An 18,954-nucleotide genomic window follows, 5' to 3' on the forward strand; every position below is an offset into this window, starting at 1 on the left:
GAGGGCCGGGATTGAGGTAAGTGACGGGAAACCGAGCGACAAAAACAGAAGGTCTCGGCGGCGTGCGATGGAGAGCCGGGCCGGCCCTCCGTCCGGGAAGGCGTTGAGGCACAGCCGCGCTAAGCGCAGCGCGGAGCGCGTGTCGCGGAGCTGCGGGGCGGCCGCGGGGCCGCTGCCAGGGAGAGCACCCCGCGCCGAGCCGCCCCCGGGGCGGCAGTGCCGGCAGCGGGCGTGCAGGACGGCAGAGCCGGGCCTGGCCTTCGTACGCTTCCGTGTCAGACCCCGCTTTGTCAGACTGCTCCTCTGCTGCCATCTGTCACACGGCAACGTGTCCTGGAATACTGGTGGGAAGGTTCAACCTCTGCTGCCATCCCACCAACATCCACCTATGATACCGTGGGCCAGCATCATAAAATAAGAGGTGTTACCATCAGAGCAGCCCTCATGTTTTAGGGTTCTATAAAAGATCAGTAGTTAATGGTTGCTTCACAGTTGCAGCAACCACACATGAAACCTAATCAGTACAAGCACAGTTGTAGCACAAAATTCACCACCACGTGTATGTCCCTGGCGTCTGACTCCTCGCTTGCAAGGTGGATGGAGGTCAGGATGCTTCAAAAGCAGTTGAAAATAAAAAGATGGTTCCTTCTCAAAGGAGATCCAGTGGCAGGCAGTGCAGGGACAGTATCACAGATACCATGGCATGGGTTCCGGCTTGCCAGAAAGAAGGTACAGTGGGCAACACGCAGCATCAAAAGAATGCAGGGTGAGCAAGAAAAATGCTGATGCCTGACATGGACAGATGACTTACACATATCTTGTTCGTTTACAGGGTTTCACATCTCCAGAGCAGCTGGTCCATCAGGGAGTTCTCTATCCACCAACAGGAGAAAAAAGCACCGTGCTCCCCGGCACTACAAAGAGCTTGGCCAGTGGGGTGAGGGAGGTGATTCTGCCCCTTTGCTTTGCCCCAGTGAGGCCCCATCTGGAGTAGAGAGTCCAGTTCTGGGTTCCCTGGGACAAGAAAGACAGGAAACTGCTGAGAGAGCCCAGAGGAGGGCCACAGAGATGATGAGGGACCTGGAGCATCTCCCATATGAGGAAAAGCTGAGAGACCTGGGGCTGTTCAGCCTGGAGAAGGCAGGAGGATCTTGTCAATGATTATAAGTGTCTAATGGGCAGGAGTCAAGTGGATGGGGCCAGATTCTTTTTGGTGGTGCCCAGCAACAGGACAAGGGGCAATGGGCACAAACTGGAACACAGAAAGTTCCATACAAACATGAGGAAAAAAATTCACTTGGAGAATGACAGAGCACTGGCACAGGCTGCCCAGAGAGGTTGTGCAGTCTCCTCTGGAGATACTCAAAACCTGACTGGATGCTTTCCTGTGTGACCTACGGTAGGGAGCTGCTGGAGCAGGGGGTTGGCCTAAATGCCCTCCAGAGATCTTTTCCAACCTCTGCAATTCTGTGATCACTCTGAGCAGAGCGCATCCGAGGGGCAAGATGCTGATGCAGCACAGAACTAGTTGGCAGAAGTAGCAAGAAGTATTGCAACAAGTTCAGCTGGCACAAATAGGTGTGAGGCAGTAACGCTTGGGCAACTGTTCGAAAAAGGAGTTGCCAAACTGGTAGGAAAAAGCCACCAGCTGCTGCTGCAGGTTATACCACTGCACAAGTACAGGGGCGAAGGCAAAGTAGGTAGGCACAGTAACTGCAATCCTCATTCCTCAGCCATGGGCAAAACTAATTTCAAAAGCGTGCTGAAGGCAGAACTGAGCCAAACACCTCTCTCAGTGGAACCACTGTACGTCAGAGCAGCCCCCCAACGACAGTGTGAATGACCCCACTTTATGCCCAGGCGAGGAGTTGGCTGCTTCACCTGGCTCCCCTGCTGCTTCACCCCCTTCAGCACAATTCAGAGTTTCTTCCAGTGTCAAAAATAATCGGTAATGAACTGGCAGGCAAATGCCAAACACAATAATAACAATTACATGCATGAGCACTGCACAAGGTCTAGCACACAAAGCATCACCTTTGCTCGTAGCTGCAGGGTTTTTTCAACGCGCTTTCAACTTCTGTCTGTGCTCATCATGCTCTGTCCTGGTACACATGAGCCCTTATCCCTTTAATGATCTGCTCCGTGGCTGAATTTTGCTTCTGAGCCATGTGACTGTCTCAGTCTATTTCTCATCATGGCTGTGGCAGCACCTGGAGCTCCTGGTGCCTCATGTGCAGGGATGTGTTTGTCCCAGGAGCACTGATGCTACATTTAAATGGTTTCCTGGATCTAAGTAGCAGTTTGATGTTCTCAGCCCGTGGCATGTGTTTGAAATTCCTTCGCCTGTTGATCTTCACAATCCCTTGGGAAAGGTGTTATTTTTGTTGTTGTTGTTGTTGTTTGCTTTTTTTTTAATGGCAGGTAAGTGTCTAGTTGGCCTACACAGCCCCATTCCGTGTGATGCTGTTGTCATGCTCTCTCCTGTCATCTCCTGGGAGTGGTGGCACAGCTGCAGCCCCAGTAGCAGTCCTGGCCCTGTGGTGGGCTGGCTGGTGGGCACACTGCCTCCAGGATCTGTCTCACCTCACGCCCCTGCTTTCCATCTTCCACTGAAACCCGAGAACCTGAGACTTTTTTTCTTTTTCTTCTTTTTTTTTTTTTTTCCAAAAGGAATGTGCTATGTTGGCAAATTCTAGTATTACACCCCAAAGGGATCCATTAACATCGAGGTAGTTACTCCATAACGAACTTTGCAGATTTGGATGCATAGAGGTGCCTCTGACAGGTGTTGTCAGTGGGAGAAAAAAATGATGAAAAAAAGGAGGCAGAGGGGTGAAGTGTCACTGAGGTTCTTGTCAAGTTGGTAACGTTTCCTCAAAGTTACTTTTAATCCCTCTATTTGGGTGTCCCCAGGAGTTAAGGGGCTGTAGCCTACACCCTGAGAAGCTTAAAAATAGGAGAAGTAAATTAACGAAATCTTCTTCTTCCAAATCAATCATAGAACATTTTTCCCACGTGAGAAAAATAGAAGCATTGTGTCTTGGATTCTCTTCCTCACTACATATTTAAGAATTAGGATGTCTTTTCAAATCTGTGGCATTTTATGATTTTTCTTTTGTCTTCCCCTAATCAGTAGCGATGGTAATCTCATGCATTCACGAATTATTAGTCCACATTTATAATAATAAATACTGAGTTTTCTTCTGCCTCATACATTCTGAGCCCTCACTGTGCTCAGATCTTACCTGGTAAGTCTGGACTCAAACTAGCCCTCGGTTTTGCGCAGCTCCTCTCCAGAAGCTGAAATCTGCTTGTAATGTCTTGCTCGTAGGACACAGGGCTTCAGTTCATATCCTGAAAATTGCTGGGCTTACAATTAAATGGTGAGACCTAGCCAGTTTTTTAGATTAATAGAGATAATAGCTCAAGCAATGTCACCCCATAATTATTTATTTCCTTAGTCATTCTTAATCCCAAGATTTTTTAGTAGGTTTCATGCTTTGTTGTTGTGCTAAACTGCCAAGATGTGAAGGAAAATGTCCAGTAGTATGTGTATGGACAAGTAACAAATTACCATTGTCTCCTACTTACTCTCATTTTCTATTTAAGAAGAAAATAAAATGACTTCAGTGAAAAAAATGCTTTGGGACAGGGTCGATGTTTGGGTGAGGTACAGTAATGACCTTTCTTAACCAAAAGACATTTCAAAATAAGAACCTGAAAGGCTCAGGTGGCTTGGGAACGTTCATGCTAGTGACTGAAAACTGCAGATATTCACTGGTAGCTGATAAGCTGGGGAGAAGCAGGTGAGCTGCTGGCAGAAAGCTGCCAGAGGGAATGTCTGCGTGCAAGGAACAAGCAGAGGAGTTACAGATGCTTATCGCAAAATGGAATTCTTAGGATGTCTAAGCATCAGGAGAAAAAATGTAGCTTAACTTTCAATGTTTGACAGAATGCCTTGGCTGGATGTGGGGAGCACATGACACACACACACACACACACAGCCTGCTCCCTGCCCCAAGTGCTGACGTGCCCAGGCCGATCAGCGCTGGCCTCCTGCCAGGAGCTGCAGGGGAGGGATGGCTGGGGGTCCAAGCGACAGCGTGTCTGGCACATATCTGCCAGGTGTAGCACGGACCAGATGCTCAAGTTACTTCCTTACTGTGCCATAATGGAACAAGCTGGAGAGGAAGGGAGATTTTTTTCCCCAAACATTTCCCTTTTTCCTCCTTTACTGCAAGCCTGAACCGCCCCTCACAGCCACCTCCAGCTTCTCGTGACCCTGAGGCACACCTCTTACTTCTCAGCACTTCCCTTCTCTGGTCTCATTCAGTGAGAAAGCCTCTTCCAGTGCACAAAGATGTGCTTAGGTAAACCAGAGCCAAAGACCCTCCAAGACCACAGCTCTTTGGCTTTTGGTCTGCATGAAGTGCTGGGAAGTGCTGTGCCTCCAGGGCTGGCCAGGGGCTCATGGCCTGGCTGCCATGCAGAGCGTGTGGAGCTGGTGCTGTGCCAGCACTGCAGGCCTGCCTGCCAAGGCAGCAGTCTGACATGGCTTCACCGGACCTGTAGGTCTGTGCAAAGGGCCAGGTCAGCCCAAACAGCAACACTACCTCTTCCCAGCTCACCCGTGGGAAAGGATCACGTTTATGCTTCACCCCATTGCCTGTTTGGAGGAAAACGTTCCCTTTTAAATCATGTCCATATGCCTGATTGACAAGCAGTAAATGAGCTGCCATTGCTCAGTCTCTTTTGATGAGGTAAACACATCTGTGTTTGGATTTAAGCCAAACCTGTTTCATTTTACATAAATCATTTAGGCACATGTTTAAACTGAAGCAAAACAAGAATCCACACAGCAATGTACCAGTATAACAAAAAAAGACCTCTGAAATACTATTTCTCCTTTTTTTTCCCCCCTCCATCTTCCTATTGTAACTTGAAAGGGTCTCAAGTTCTAGAGGTCACTCCCAGAGGAGTAATACTGTATGCAGTACGGACTTGGCTGGTACAGATTTGCTTTCCTCTGCATAAGAAATATTTGTACTTACTTCCACCAATGTGAGAAAAGGCATTCACTTATTTCTCATAAGCTCTGAAATGAGACAAGCATAGCTAGAGCTTGCTTTTGGCAGCAGGAACTTCATCGCAGTTAGTTGTTACACCAAATTTGTGTGACATGGGTAAAATCTGTGTGGCCCCAGAGTAGATGCAGTGATAACATCAATGGGTCACAGCAGATTTGGCGCTGCTGAAGAACACCTAGGCCACCCCTGTTTCATGCTAGAGCCCCAGCTCTGGTAGAGGCACTTCCTGCTCCATCATTTTTCCTGAAGAGCTAATCTAGAAAAAACAGCTAGGAAGCATTTCTGCAATCGAGTGATTTCTCCACTGCTAGAATACCTTCCTGGCAATGCCAGTTTTCCTAACACAGAGCAAGTCTCAGATTGCTGTCCCAGAGCCTAAGGACTGCATCAGATCTGCCTTCAGTTCAACACAAGGCTCACGTGAAAGTCACTTTCAACTGCTTCTGTCTACTTCTAAGTGAGCACACTTCTGTGCACCTCGGGTCTCTGCCAGAATTCAATCTATTGTGAATGACTTAGTGTCATTCAGTGACAGATACATTTTAAAGCAGAGCATTTTCCCCTGTTATCAAAGCTGTACTGTAAGTCACATCCCCTGCTGAGACATGTGCCCACTGCACTGCTAGGTAGATAACCAAGGTGCAAAATGACTGCAGGTCCTTCTCTACTCATTTTGCTTTTTTTCTAAACACAGAGTTCTTTGAAACTAAATATCCAGATTAGATAAAGGAAAAAATCTGTGGAGTTAATTGCATTAATAAAAAAGCTCATCAACTAAATAATTCACAGGAAGTCTGAGCTCATTATCATTTTCTTCTGAGTATGTTGTATAAATGTCAATTACAAGAACATCAAGCTTAAATAAAAATCAGAAGCAAAGCTATTTCATTTTGGACAGAGGAAACAGCTTCTTGGTAGAGGCAGACAGAGGGATCACAGCATGCGTGGAAAGAGCTGCGGCACAGGCAGCTCACTGACAGCAGCAGCACAAAGGAAGCAGGGTGTGATCCAGCACACATTAATCAGTGCTTTCAGCACAGAGCTAAGAGTTATGGAACAGGCAGGTAGGTGCTTGGGTTATTTTTTTAATGTTGTTTCCATTTATGTATTTTAGGAAATCACTGACATCTGCTATATATATATATATTTTTGCATTAATTTCTAATAGCTGGAATTCCAATAGAGCTATTTTAAGTATAACTATCATGTTTTATCCAAGCAACATGTATTATTATGGTCAATTTCTGCACCTGCTAATTGAAGCAGGGTTCAAATTTTTGGAAATATTATTATGTGGATTGGAGATTGTAATAATAGGTTCCTATTTTATACATATGGTTAGAAATAAATAGATTTGTACCTTAGTCTTTGTTCTTTTATGTCTATATTGCTGTGCTCCAGCCTTCAGATAATGCTGCCTTTCTGGATCTGATTAAAAACACCTGCTATCAAAAGAAAAAAGCAACAATCAGATAAAACCTCAAATTAAAAGAAGAAAAAAAGGCAGCCCCGGGCAAGTAAAAAACATCAGACATTTTAAAAAAATAATAAAGATAACTGTAAAGGGTTGATATGGGCAGCACTGAAATGCCTCACTGCTCTGTTTAGAGCCCCCATGGGTGAGTCCAGGGAAACGGGGACAGAGTGCACCAAATTAGTTGCACCTTGCTAAATGCAACCACATAAACAACTAGACCTTAATGGGATACTTTCTGTAGCCATCGCAGATTTATGTATCTGAATTAGAAACTGACTTCTGTGTATCTGCAGAACAGAGGCAGGGGTGTGTTCCTGCCGGGTGTGCACACACAGGCTAGAAGGGGGCTGGGTCTGCCTTTGTTCACATTAGTTGTACATGTGAATACAGGGCTGTTCTGCACTCACTGGAGATGCTCCTGGCTGACACCAAGACTCAGTTCCCTTTTTCAGAAAAATACTGCTTTTAAACAGCAAGCATCAACCTGCTTACAAGCATGAACCAATTTATGCTGATGTAAAAAAAAAATAGAGGTGCATGGAAGTATATCCTTACGTCCAGCAAATTCTTTGCCACTATAAGCATAATTAATTCCACAGAAAGATGAAAGCAGGTATGCCACAGACTTTCATTGGAGTCTTTGTGGGATCAGACAGCTGCGTTCATAGGAGCAGCCCCCAGGCTGGCGCTGCTACAGTACAGTCTCCATTTCTGGCAGCTGATTAGGGCTCCCCATGCGATGCTGAGCTGTCAGTAATACATAAAAAGAGGAAACCATTGACAATGCAGCCTGCATTCATTTGTAGTGAAAGACTTTTTTCTGAGCAAGCTGTCTTGCAAAGAGCACGAGTGTGAGAGGGAAAGAAGAATAGCAAGGAAATAAAACAGGAAGACAAGAAACAAATCAGAGCGGGAGAGCTGGGTCCAAATATTCTGCTGCACTACTCATTTGTTCCCTCTTCTTTTTGCATCTTTCCCTGGCTTGGGGCTGCCATTCTTTCACTCACATGAGACTGAGTCATTAGGGGAGCCACCAGCATCAGAGAAAGCAGGCACAGGTATGTAGGTGTGCACTCCTCATTTATATCCAGCCTGGTAGTCTTCTATAAAAGGATTAAAATGGAGCATACCTAGGTCAAAAGGTAACCAAAAAAGAGAATCGGACTCTTGCTTTCTTCCTCTGTCAGGAAAGACTGTGGGCTGGCCAAAGTATTAAGTCACGTCTTTCACCATATCTATCTGGAAGAAGGCTTGTAGCTGGAGGGGGAGAGCTGGAAGCCAGAGGCAGCCTAATGGGAAACCACAACCAAAGAACCACGACCCTCTATCACCTTGTCATGAAGCAAACTCACAGTATTGTACTGGTAATGTCACTCAATATGTAGCACAAATAGAAGAAATGCTAATGGTCCTACAGTTGGACAGAATAGCAGCTGTTCTTATAGGTGGTAAAGAATTCAAATGGTGATCATAGCCCATCATTACAATGAAGTCCACTAGCAAAGTGTAAATGACAATCCACATCACATCCCATGCCCAGAATATAATGAGCATCCTCCTGATTGCATCTGAGCCTTCCTACCACATAAATATCCCATGTGTGTTCCAGATCTGCCAATAATTATACTTGAAAAAAGATGCACCGTATTAGTTCAGGGAAACTAGCTGTATTGTGCTCTTGAAGTCGCTGTGGCTGTTAGCTTTTAAGAGCATGTCATTTATCAGTATTTCATTGATATATTTTGCTCTTGCAGCTTCTGTTTCTTTCCAGTCTCCCTGAGCTCGCCTTGCTTTCCCAGCCTCCCCTGCTCAGCTCAGCACAAGGGGATCAGGCTGCAGTAGTCACCAGGAAAGAGCATCTTTATCTCTGGCACAGCACAGTGCCACTCTCAGCACTTCCACATCCACCAGCCTTGTCTTCATCTGTTAGCAACAAATACTGAACTCCTGCTCCCGTAGACCTTTCTAAGATGCGCAAGTAATTGCACATTTCTTCCTGAAAATGTTCTTATGGAGAGAAGAATAATCCAAATGTTTTCCTCAGCCAGCTGATTGTGTACTGCTCTGTAACATTGTTAAAACAGCCATACATTCTAGAGTATAATTCAATGCAAGGGAAATGAACATGTAGAAAAATAAATAAACTAATGGGAATTATCAAGTCAGGCTTTGAACATGTCTTTATGAGCAAGGTGAAGTCAGAAATTAGGCCCAAGTTCAGACCAAGGGAAGTGGGGTTTTGACCAGCAACGTCTGTCTCAGACTCCATGCACTCCCTGAGAAAACCACAGGCCAATTCCTGCAGTCATACGTTTGCATCACTTCAAAGATCTTATTCACATGAGTAAAATTCCTTACCTAAGTTGTTTGCAGGATCATGCTTCATGACAGGAGCCAGTGTGGCTGGAGAAGTGTTTTATATTGCTTTAATATTTTTAGTCCAGTAAAGATGGGGATGCTCTCTCCCAGTGCAACATAACCAGATACAATCATATTAACTTGACTTCATCATGGCATATAACCTACAACTGGTCTAGCCTAAAGGAAACTGTATAAACCTGGTATACATTCTTCTATTACATAGCACAGGCAGATGAAGTGTCACTGCTGGACTGACTTTTCATTGTTTGGGTGCTGACTCTGTGCTCTTCAGAGCACTTCCTGTCCATTTTGGGTTTTTTGTATGATACATATTCATAGGGATTATACTTCTCTAAGAGCATGGAAGAATCCCTCTAGCCATATAGGAAATTTGTTTTTGAGAGTGGCCAGAAAGTAGATTTTGTCTATTGTGGAAAATGTGAGTCAGACCCATGTAAAAAAGCAGAGAAAACAAACAGCCTGTTGAAAGGAATGCTTGACGTTTGTGTAACAGCCTTCAGATAAGGTTCACAAAACTACATGATGATTATCTGAATATTTGATGTAGATAACTACTATTTATATAGCTTGATATCTCTGTGGTAGCCATGTAACGAAGTATAACACTTTTTACATAGAAGTATACATTAATTTCTGGAGTTGGCTCTGTATGCTGGGTGCTTTATGTATCGAATTTCCACCCTAGCACTGGATGTCCAGTCAATGGCAGCCACCAATCTAGAGTAAATCCAGCAAATATAGACACACGCACCTATAATGTACTCAGTATGAAGAATGCACTTGGAGGTTGGCAGGTTAGTCACAACGGATGCAGCTAGAGGAGGTCCAAAAATCACAATTTCCTCTCCTAATCTCTACAGTACACTTACTTGCTTCAGAGATGAGAATTAAATTTTGTTTTGTTGAACCTCTCACACAATACATCCTCTGTTCTCTGCACTAGTTGGATGACTGTTCCCAGGAGAAGAACAAATACCTCCTTTCCCTTCCGTACAGCGTAGCACGCTCCCCAGGGGAAAAGTTTTGCACCCATCGTGTATTTGGTCTGGCTTCAGCAACCAAGTAGTAACTCAAGGTGTTGCCAACCAACAACTCACTTGTTCGGACATTGCAACCTGGTTATCTGAGGGGAAAGCTGGTCAAAGGCACAGCCCTGCTATGATTTGTGCTGGGTGCCCGGAGCCTGTACAGAAAGAAAGATTTCTAAAGGACAGGGAGAAATCAGACCTCACGCAGTACCTTTGAAAATCTCTCCCTAAAGGCATAACTCAAAAAGCCATTAACGGGGCAGAGAGTTTTCATTATTTGAAGCATGTTTATTGCATCTCTTTCCCCCGAGGAAAATAGAGCCCGCTGTGAAATGGAAGGCAGTTAATGGATTGCAGCAGCAGGAACTAAATATATTTCCTTCTCTTCCATAAGTAGCAAAGAAAGAAGAAAAGGGCCAGCACAGGCATTGCCCACAGAGGCAAACTGCTGCTCCAATTCCTTGGACAATGCATCAGTTTTACAGCTTCTAACAGAGCTTTGCTTGCAGCCAAATGCAGATGCTGTGCCCCGAGAGAATTATTCCTTCCTGAGTAATGCTGGCCAAAAGATAACACCAAACTGCTGCATACGAGGATGTCTAAATAGACCAGAGAAGCCTTAACGGTGCAGGGGTCAAGGGCTTTGATGGGCGGAGGCTCCTGGGGGCACAGGCTGCCCCTCCAGCCTCTCCCACAGGTACAAGGGGCAGGGTAGGGCAAGTTGGAAGGGTACACCTGCAGGGACCATGTCCAGCATCCCACTGGAAGCAAAGCTGTTCCTACCACAAGGTCAGGTCTTCCATAGCTCAGTCCACCTTCCCCACGCCTCTCTGGGCCGTACTTCCCACAATAGCCTCTCTATTTGTTGCTATACCATGATATCAGAGCATCTGCACCCCTGCTAAAAGCACCCTCAGACAGTATGTTTCACGTCTTCCCCTTGCACTGTGCAGAAAGCTGCCAGCCCACCACTCCAGGCTGGCCCCTAAGGTAAGCAAACCCCACAGCCGTGCGCAGCAGTCGAGCTCTACCCATTAACAAAGAGGCACTCTGAGCTGGAGGCTCACAACTAGCTTTGCTTCAACAGCTCTTGCTAGCCAGCTCCACTGCCTATTGACCTAAGAGAAAAGAGCAAACAAGAAATTTTTCTGAGCCTGGCTCTCTCCTATTGCTCCCTCCTCAAAGCCTCAGAGATGTTGCACAGTGCACTCAGCTTTCCTTTTGCTGGCTCCGCTTCCATCTGAAGGAGGAAAAGACAAAGGAAAAGTCTGCCCTTCTATTATCAAGTTCCTAGCTTTCTAAGTTGTTCTTCTTTCTTTGTTTGTTTGTTTTCCTTGGTATTCTATTAGTATTTTCCTTATCTCCTCCTCAGGTCTGAGGAAATGAAGATTTGGTAACTTAGCTGGGATCAGCCAGGATGAATAGCCCAGTCCTTAATTCTCCAGGCTCTTCCCAGGGCCTGGTGTTACCAGTTCTTTGCCTTCTCTGCTGTTCCTGTACAGTCTCCCTTGAAAAAAGGCAAGCAGTGTAAATAGAATCAGGTATGTAAAACAAGGCCCTATTTCAATATCTTGCTTTCCACAACCTCTTTCCAGCAGAAGAAAGCCAGGATATCCCCTAACAGAGCTGCACAGCTGTGTTATTATCCTGACACCGCGACATAAGCAAAGCAAACAAAAGTAATGCTCAAGTGGCAATGTGAGAAAAAAAAATAGACTGGATTCTTCACCACAGCCACTGGGGGGTAAGGCAAAGCCGGGAGGATTCCTACTTTTGGAACGTTCATATAATTTTTTAGCAAACTAGTACCTGTAAGAACTGAAATTAGGTAACCTGAATTCCTGTGCAGACATCAGGATAATGACCAATATGCAGGGAGAGACACTTGCATTTATTGCCTTTGGAAAAGAGCTGAAACTGAATCATGAACATCTTCAGCCTTGAAACCAATGCTGCTTTCAAGGAAACACTGAGGGGTGGGGTAGAAGGAGTCATTTCACAGACACCTTGATTAAAAATATAAATCTCACACCTTTCATATGTAGCATTAGAATAAAATACAAAATTGGGAACATAAACTGTATTTATGATGTAGCCCTAACACTTCTCGTGTGCCCTTATTCTCCATGCACGTAAGGCATTGGTAGGGTGGATTGAGGAGTGGTTTGGGTGCTTCTGACGTCTCTAAGCTCCCCACAGTATCTATGGATCACTATGTCTGACATCACCTTCACAGATAATTCTGTGCCAGCTCGGATAGAACTGAAACTTCCACATTTCCCCAAATATTGATAAAATAAAGAGTGAAAGAATGAAAATATTTTCCATGGCTTTTCCTCCCAGTTCTGCAGCAGGCTCTAGTTAAAGCATGATTTCCCGATGAGAACTGAGGCAAGAAATTAAGAAAGTCAATTAAAAAACAGAGATTTCTGAGGTACCTTGGAGCAATCCTAATGACACTTGGTGCCTTAGCCTCCTCTTGCCCTGGCTTCAAGAGCCCCCACTCTACTAAATTATTTACGGCTTATGTAAACTAGGAATGAGTGGAACCTGAGTGTTTTGAGAAACAGATGCTGAGGTTGCCCTTTCCTCCCTCTCCGCTCCTGGCAGATATATTACGTTCACAGCAAGGCGGTGATCCTGCGCAACTATACTTGTGGGGTTGAATTTCTCTCCTGTTCAGCTTTCTTCTGCCATTCCCTCACACTGTTTGCTTTTCCTTCCTCTTCTGTGAGCACCATCCAGTAAACCTCGAACAGGCCCTGCCCTACCTGGAGATCAAACGCTAGCAGCTGACCACAGCCTCCTTCCTTGGAGCTTTGTCATCAGAGCTCTTCGTTCAACTCCTGCCCTCATTCTTTCTCTGGCATGTTTACATTCCTCATGTTCCCACTTCAAGCGCTTCACCGCATGACCCCTGCTTTGTGACCATGCCTAGGCTACACAAATATCTCAGAGCACACCTTCTTTGCAGGTTTTCTGTCTCCCTGTCACTGGTTCAGCAGGAGCAGTTGGGCGAGCAGTGCTACACACCCCAGCATGCCTTCCTGCTGGATCAGCACAGCACCATAAGATGGTAGAAGCAATCCTCAGTGCTTCACTCAGGAAGCACGGTGGAGCTGTGCCATAAGCAGTTGGACCTTTCACACTGTGCGTATGAATGAGGTCATGTTTTCAAGGCTTCTGCACTCCTGGGAGGTGGCTGTCCCTCCCCTGACACAGCAGTTGCTTCCCACCGTTCACTCTGTCTTCTCTTTTCATTACAGAAGGGGGAGAGGGAGGGGAAGAGAGAGAGAAGACAATTGTTTGGTGTGCAAACTGGGGCTGAGGAACTTGAGCAACTATCAGGAAATCTACAAAACGCAGCAGCTGGTGATGGGATCTTATCTATTTCCCTTTTCAACTGGGTAACTTACACACGCTCCTGAACCCTTTATTTTGTTGCTAACGTTCCTGTTGCCAATGCCAGAGTCACTTATTTCACCACTATTCCAGCTAAACCCCACTCACCCACCGTGTTGCACTTGATGTCGTAGAGATGCTCATAGAGCAACTGCAGTTTCTGTCTCTCCCAAATCTGTCAGCCTCTGGGTCGTGCAAAATATGGGAACATGTGAAAACAAAAGTCCAAGAGGGCACATCATGGCATTGCACACTCAGACAGGGAAGCCGCTGTAGCACAGGGAGAGCCAGCACCACCAAGGAAATGCAGGTGAAAAGATGGAGACAAAGCAAGATGGAAGTGGGAGGACATGAGCAGTGAGCAACAGCTGCTTTGGAACAGAGATGCCTCCACACCTACTCTGTTGAAAGCAAGTAAGCCTTGTGTCACAGCAAATGGGTTTAATCATATGCTAAAGTGCCAAATGATTCCTCCAAGTATTTAGCTCTTAAAAAAAAAAAACAATCTGAGAAAAAGTAGATGTTTGCAAGTGCAGGATACTTCACAGCAAAATTGATGTTAATCCCCAGCAGCTGTGATGAGGACCAGCCTTTTTTCCCAGTACACAGTTAGACTTCAAAGTGTTTTGCTAATGTTTTTGACTTATTGCTTAATGCTCCTCTCTCAGACTGCATCTGTCCTGCTGATAACTATGGAAATAGTAGCTTAGAACAAGAGCTGCCTTAGATTGACGATGATGATGTCAATTGTATGTGGGTATGACTCTTGATCCTATCATTTTTTTCTAGCCACGCCACCTAAATTTTACTATTTCAAGCGCAGTTCTAGCAGTACATGGTGTGCTGTGGTAAAGAATCTGAGGCAGCAGCTTGCCACAAACAGAGGACTTTTTCTTGAATAAAGGCAGCATAAGATTATAAGTGGCTTATCTGGGTTTTGGACAAAAAGTTAGCTTTATTTAACACTGATTTCTTGAAGCCAAAAACATTGTATAATAATTCTTCCTTTTCCATAGAACATCATTGATACAATACATATTCACTTGGCTTCTTAAAAATGTTATTAACTGTAATTTCTACAGAATGAGATTTAATCATCCCTTTCATAACCTCACATACTCCCTAGCCTCAGGGCACTTCCAATTGGATGTAAACATGATGGGACCTGAGACAAGAGCACAGGAGAAAAGAGGGTGTGGAGGTTATTAACGAGGAGACAAAGGTAAAAGCAATTGCTGAAAGAGCCAGGCTTATCTGGAAGGATTATCAAAACCAAAAAATAATGGAAGTGTGGGAACGCAGAACATGCCAGCAGAGCACAGGGCAGTCATACCAGGTCCAACTGCACAGAACCTTGGAAAGGTCCGAAGCCCCATACTGGAAGCAGTCAGTAATGCACATCAGTCCCCCTGCGTGCTCCTGTGCTGAGAAGCTACATGCTGCTAACCACCACACTGCTGCACAGACACTGTGCCAGGCACACTTACGTAGTTCAGTGTGTTAGGTGCTTTCTGCCCGTGCTCCCTGAGCTCACGGTTTCTCACCATGTCTGGAAGCACTGCAGCAATGCTGCTCTTTCTGGTCATCCTGACGAGCACTTTTCCCTGGGAACTAGTTTGCCGGCTCAGTAGATTGATACCAGTGGAAGGAAGCATTGATAGGAAAGATAATGGAGAAAGTGTTTATATAGAACTTGATCTTTTGAATTACAAGAAAAAAAAAAAAAGAAGGAAGGAATAAAGGAATAACTGGGGAGAAGATGGCAGAAACAGACAAAAGGGAAATAAGGTTCTCTTAGAGTCCAGGCAGTGACAGGAGCTGCAGAAGCTGAACTAAATCACAGCACGGCCTGGGTTGGAAGGGACCTCAGAGATCATCAAGCTCCAACTCCTGCATGGACAGGGTTGCCAGCCATTAGATCAAGTACTAGATCAGATTGCCCAGGGCCACGTCCAGCCTGGCCTTGAACACCTCCATGCACAGGGCGCCCACAGCTCTCTGGGCAGCCTGTTCCAGCACCTCACCACTCTTTCAGTGAAAAATTTCCTCCTGACATCCAACCTGAATCTCCCCTCTATTAGTTTAAAGCCACTCCCCATTGTCCTACCACTATCTGCTGGATTTTCACTGGTGTTTCTATTCCCTGCCCTCACTGTTCATGCAGCACTACCTGAGTGTCTGTGCAGTTTTTGTAACACAGCATTAGAACAAAAACATCCACAGTGCACTGCAGCGTGCCACATGCTAATGTGTTCCTCGAATGCTGCATTGCTCCATTTACTGTGCTCCTCCGTTCAGGTGGACCCGAACGCGCTGGTGGCAGGAAGGCAGGCAAAGGCACTGGGGAAGGATCTGTGGGCTCCCAGGTCTGAGCGACGTTTCTGTCCCCGCTGCGATGGACGATGGGTGCATCCGCCACCAGGACCGGGTAACACTTCCACCTAGTGGACAGCCTGACACATCAGTGCTAGTCTGTACCAGGCGCGGCTCGCAGGCTTTGTCTTCTTACTAATTTAGAAAAAGCTTAAAATGGTGGTATCCAATTCTACACGGGTATGGTGAAGAGTTCATCTGGAGAAAAGTGCTCAGATTTCTATCTGGGCTGGTATCCAAGTTTAAAACAGATCGATTTGATCTGATGTGATGTCGTGGAACTTTCCAGGCAGAGACTTCATCCAGGAATCCCAGGGTGAGGTTTAGATAGGCCTGATAGGTCTGAATATGTTTTAAACTTATGCCAGATCATTTCAGAGCCTAATTCCACCTCTGCTGAAGCTAATTCAAGGCTTAGATCAACAACTAGACTCAGGAAAATGAGTGAAAAACACAAAACAAAATCACCAATCAAACAACAAACCCACTACATCAAACAACAAGTACCTCAATCCCAGTCACAGAAGGAAACCAAATACCTAAGTCCCAGCCCCTGAGGAGAACAAGTGTCCCCATCCTCTGCTCTCCAAGCAGCACGTTGTCAGAGTGAGTCTGACAGTTGACTCAAGGTGACCTCTGTCATCCGCAGGAGCACTCCTGCACAGACAGCAGAATCACCTGATGAGTTGGCACAAATGATCAGATTGCTCTGGTGATGGAGAGAGAAATCTTCAGGCTTCAGCTTGACTTCATTATGCAAATACATCCGTGCAGCACTCAAAATTAAATCAAAAGAGCTGCTATCCTCTTTCATTTTGATCTCTGATATTTCAAATGCCTGTTTTAAAGGTGACATTATAAACAGGGAAACATCCCAAGCAAGCTGGTGGAGCCATGCTCACGGGTCTGAGCTGGTGGCAGATGACATGATGCGCAGGGCTGATTCCGAAAGCTAAAATAACTGTACCACCATTTCAGGCTGGTGGGCTGGTACAAGCTAGGGAATCAAACCATAAAAATACGATAAATGGAGGCAAATAGCAATAGGAAAGGATTAATTGGTTCCCTGGGGATTTCTGAGCTTTCTTTGGTATGTGCAAATTCTGTCCTGCAAGTCCCTGCAGGTTTGAGTACAGAGTTTAGGAGCTTCTTATTGTACCTTTGAAACATACCAGGAAAGCCTGAGGACATTTAGGGATCATACTATCCTTGGGCTGCAGCTAGAATAACTTTTCTGTATGTTTTGAGCTAGCTTACCCCCAGTTTCCATACCAGCGAGAAAAACAGAAACTGCATATAGATGCCATATCTCTGAGAGATCATCTCTCTTTAAATTTTGAGATGGTTATTATGAAGTGAAAGCTGTTTACAAAGCAAAAAAAATCAGAAACTAGTCATTTTAAAGCATGATCGTAACCTCTCCTGACTCCTCCTGCAGCACATCAGCTCCCAGGCCCTGCCCACACAGGGTCAAGGCGCACTGGTGCAGACAGCCCACGCAAGCAAGGAACAATCCCCCTTAGATTTCAAGAGGACTAAGAAATAACGAAATAGAGATGACAATAAAGCCAAGCACACTTCAGGTCTTCTGCACAGGCTCATAAAAAAAAAAAAAAAAGGAGGGGTGATTGAGTGGGAAGTGGAGACAAACAGCACTTCACACTCTGACAGTCACGGTCAGCATGGGAGGAAGGCTGATGACAGGGTAGGTGTGGCTGAAGAGATGCTAGAGGAGCTGTCTGAGGCGGCAAAGCTAACAGAAGGGTCTGGGGTAGCTGGCATCAGGTGAAATCTCAATAGGTTTTTTTGGATGCATGGAGTGTTCACCTTCCTCCTAAGAGGACGGTGGGAGGAATAGCTACATCCCAACACATGTTCTGAGAACTCTGGTCAAAGGAGGCTTAACCTTGGCATCCCAGATAAGGGTGAATTAAAATGTCCCTCTTTGCTCTAGCTCCTTCTTTCTTAATAACCCTCCTCTTCATGGGGCTGAGAATAAGATGCAAAGCACCAAAGCATCAGAAGGATTTGGTAGTTCTCAGTCATCACGAATGCAGGAGGTAAGGGTTGTGAAGAAAAATAGTTACGCATTTAGTCACAGAAGCTTGTTGCTGCTCCAGGAATCCTGGAAAGACACACTACACAATGCACAGAAGTTGAGGGGCATTCTGAGAAGGAACGTTGTGCAAGAGAAGATACTAAAGCTGACACACATCCTCTGCATTATTGCTTCTGAAGGAGCATTGTACACAGCAGTCCAGAACATATCTACAATCCTGGGAGAAGCAGGTTCTTTTTAACAGCTAATGCATTTCCTTCAGCTACATGGAGTGTCTTGTGATATTTATGCTGCACAGGGATCTTTTCTTCAGCAATCCAGATGGAACTGATAGGTTACAGGCTGTTGTGCCTCCTGGAAAGCATATACTTTTATCAAAAATCATCGAGGTCTTCTATACAGTTAGCTGGGCTAGAGGAAACGAAACCTGCAGCTGTAGCAGAGCTGTTGCTATTATGGGGTTAATTAGGCATTAGCAACTGAGGTACAGCACACATTTTTCTGAGGATTAGTGACCATCTGGAAGAAACTGATGGCCTAGGAAACCCTGATCATCAGTGTTTAGGGCTTGTCCTTTCTCAAGGTCATTAGTAGAGCCAGTGGGTAAGGCTGGACCAGGGTCCAAACACCAGTTTCATCCACTCCATCAGGCCCCATAGAAGTTTGCACCTAGCTTTGGGGTTTCCAGACACCTTCTGATAAACTGTTACTGGTGAGAAGGTGATGTCAGAATGGTGTCTGAATAATGAATAAAACTTTCACAGATCGGGTAGGCTTTAATCTACTCAGTTTATCATACCCACCAGGTACATTGTTTTGCAAACAAAGGTTCTCCCCTGGAGCTCCTAAGCAGCTGCTGTGCTGATCTTAGTCCCCAGACACGCCACCACCACAGCGTGGCTCAGAGTTCTGCCTGCCACATCCACCAGCAAGAGATGTTTTAAAAAAAGAAGTGGAAATTACAGGATAACCCATCCAAATAGAGATATTGTCCTGTCTGTTCCATTGGAATTAAGCTGGAAGGTTTACATCATCAAGATTTTAATACATATATGAGAATGCACACGCTGGTCTCATTATCCAAGGAGCTGCGGATGTTTTGTATATCCCGAAGTGGTCGGATTATCATGTAGCTATAGTTTCCCA

This window comes from Numida meleagris, chromosome 11 (assembly GCF_002078875.1).
Source record: "Numida meleagris isolate 19003 breed g44 Domestic line chromosome 11, NumMel1.0, whole genome shotgun sequence".
Taxonomy (NCBI): domain Eukaryota; kingdom Metazoa; phylum Chordata; class Aves; order Galliformes; family Numididae; genus Numida; species Numida meleagris.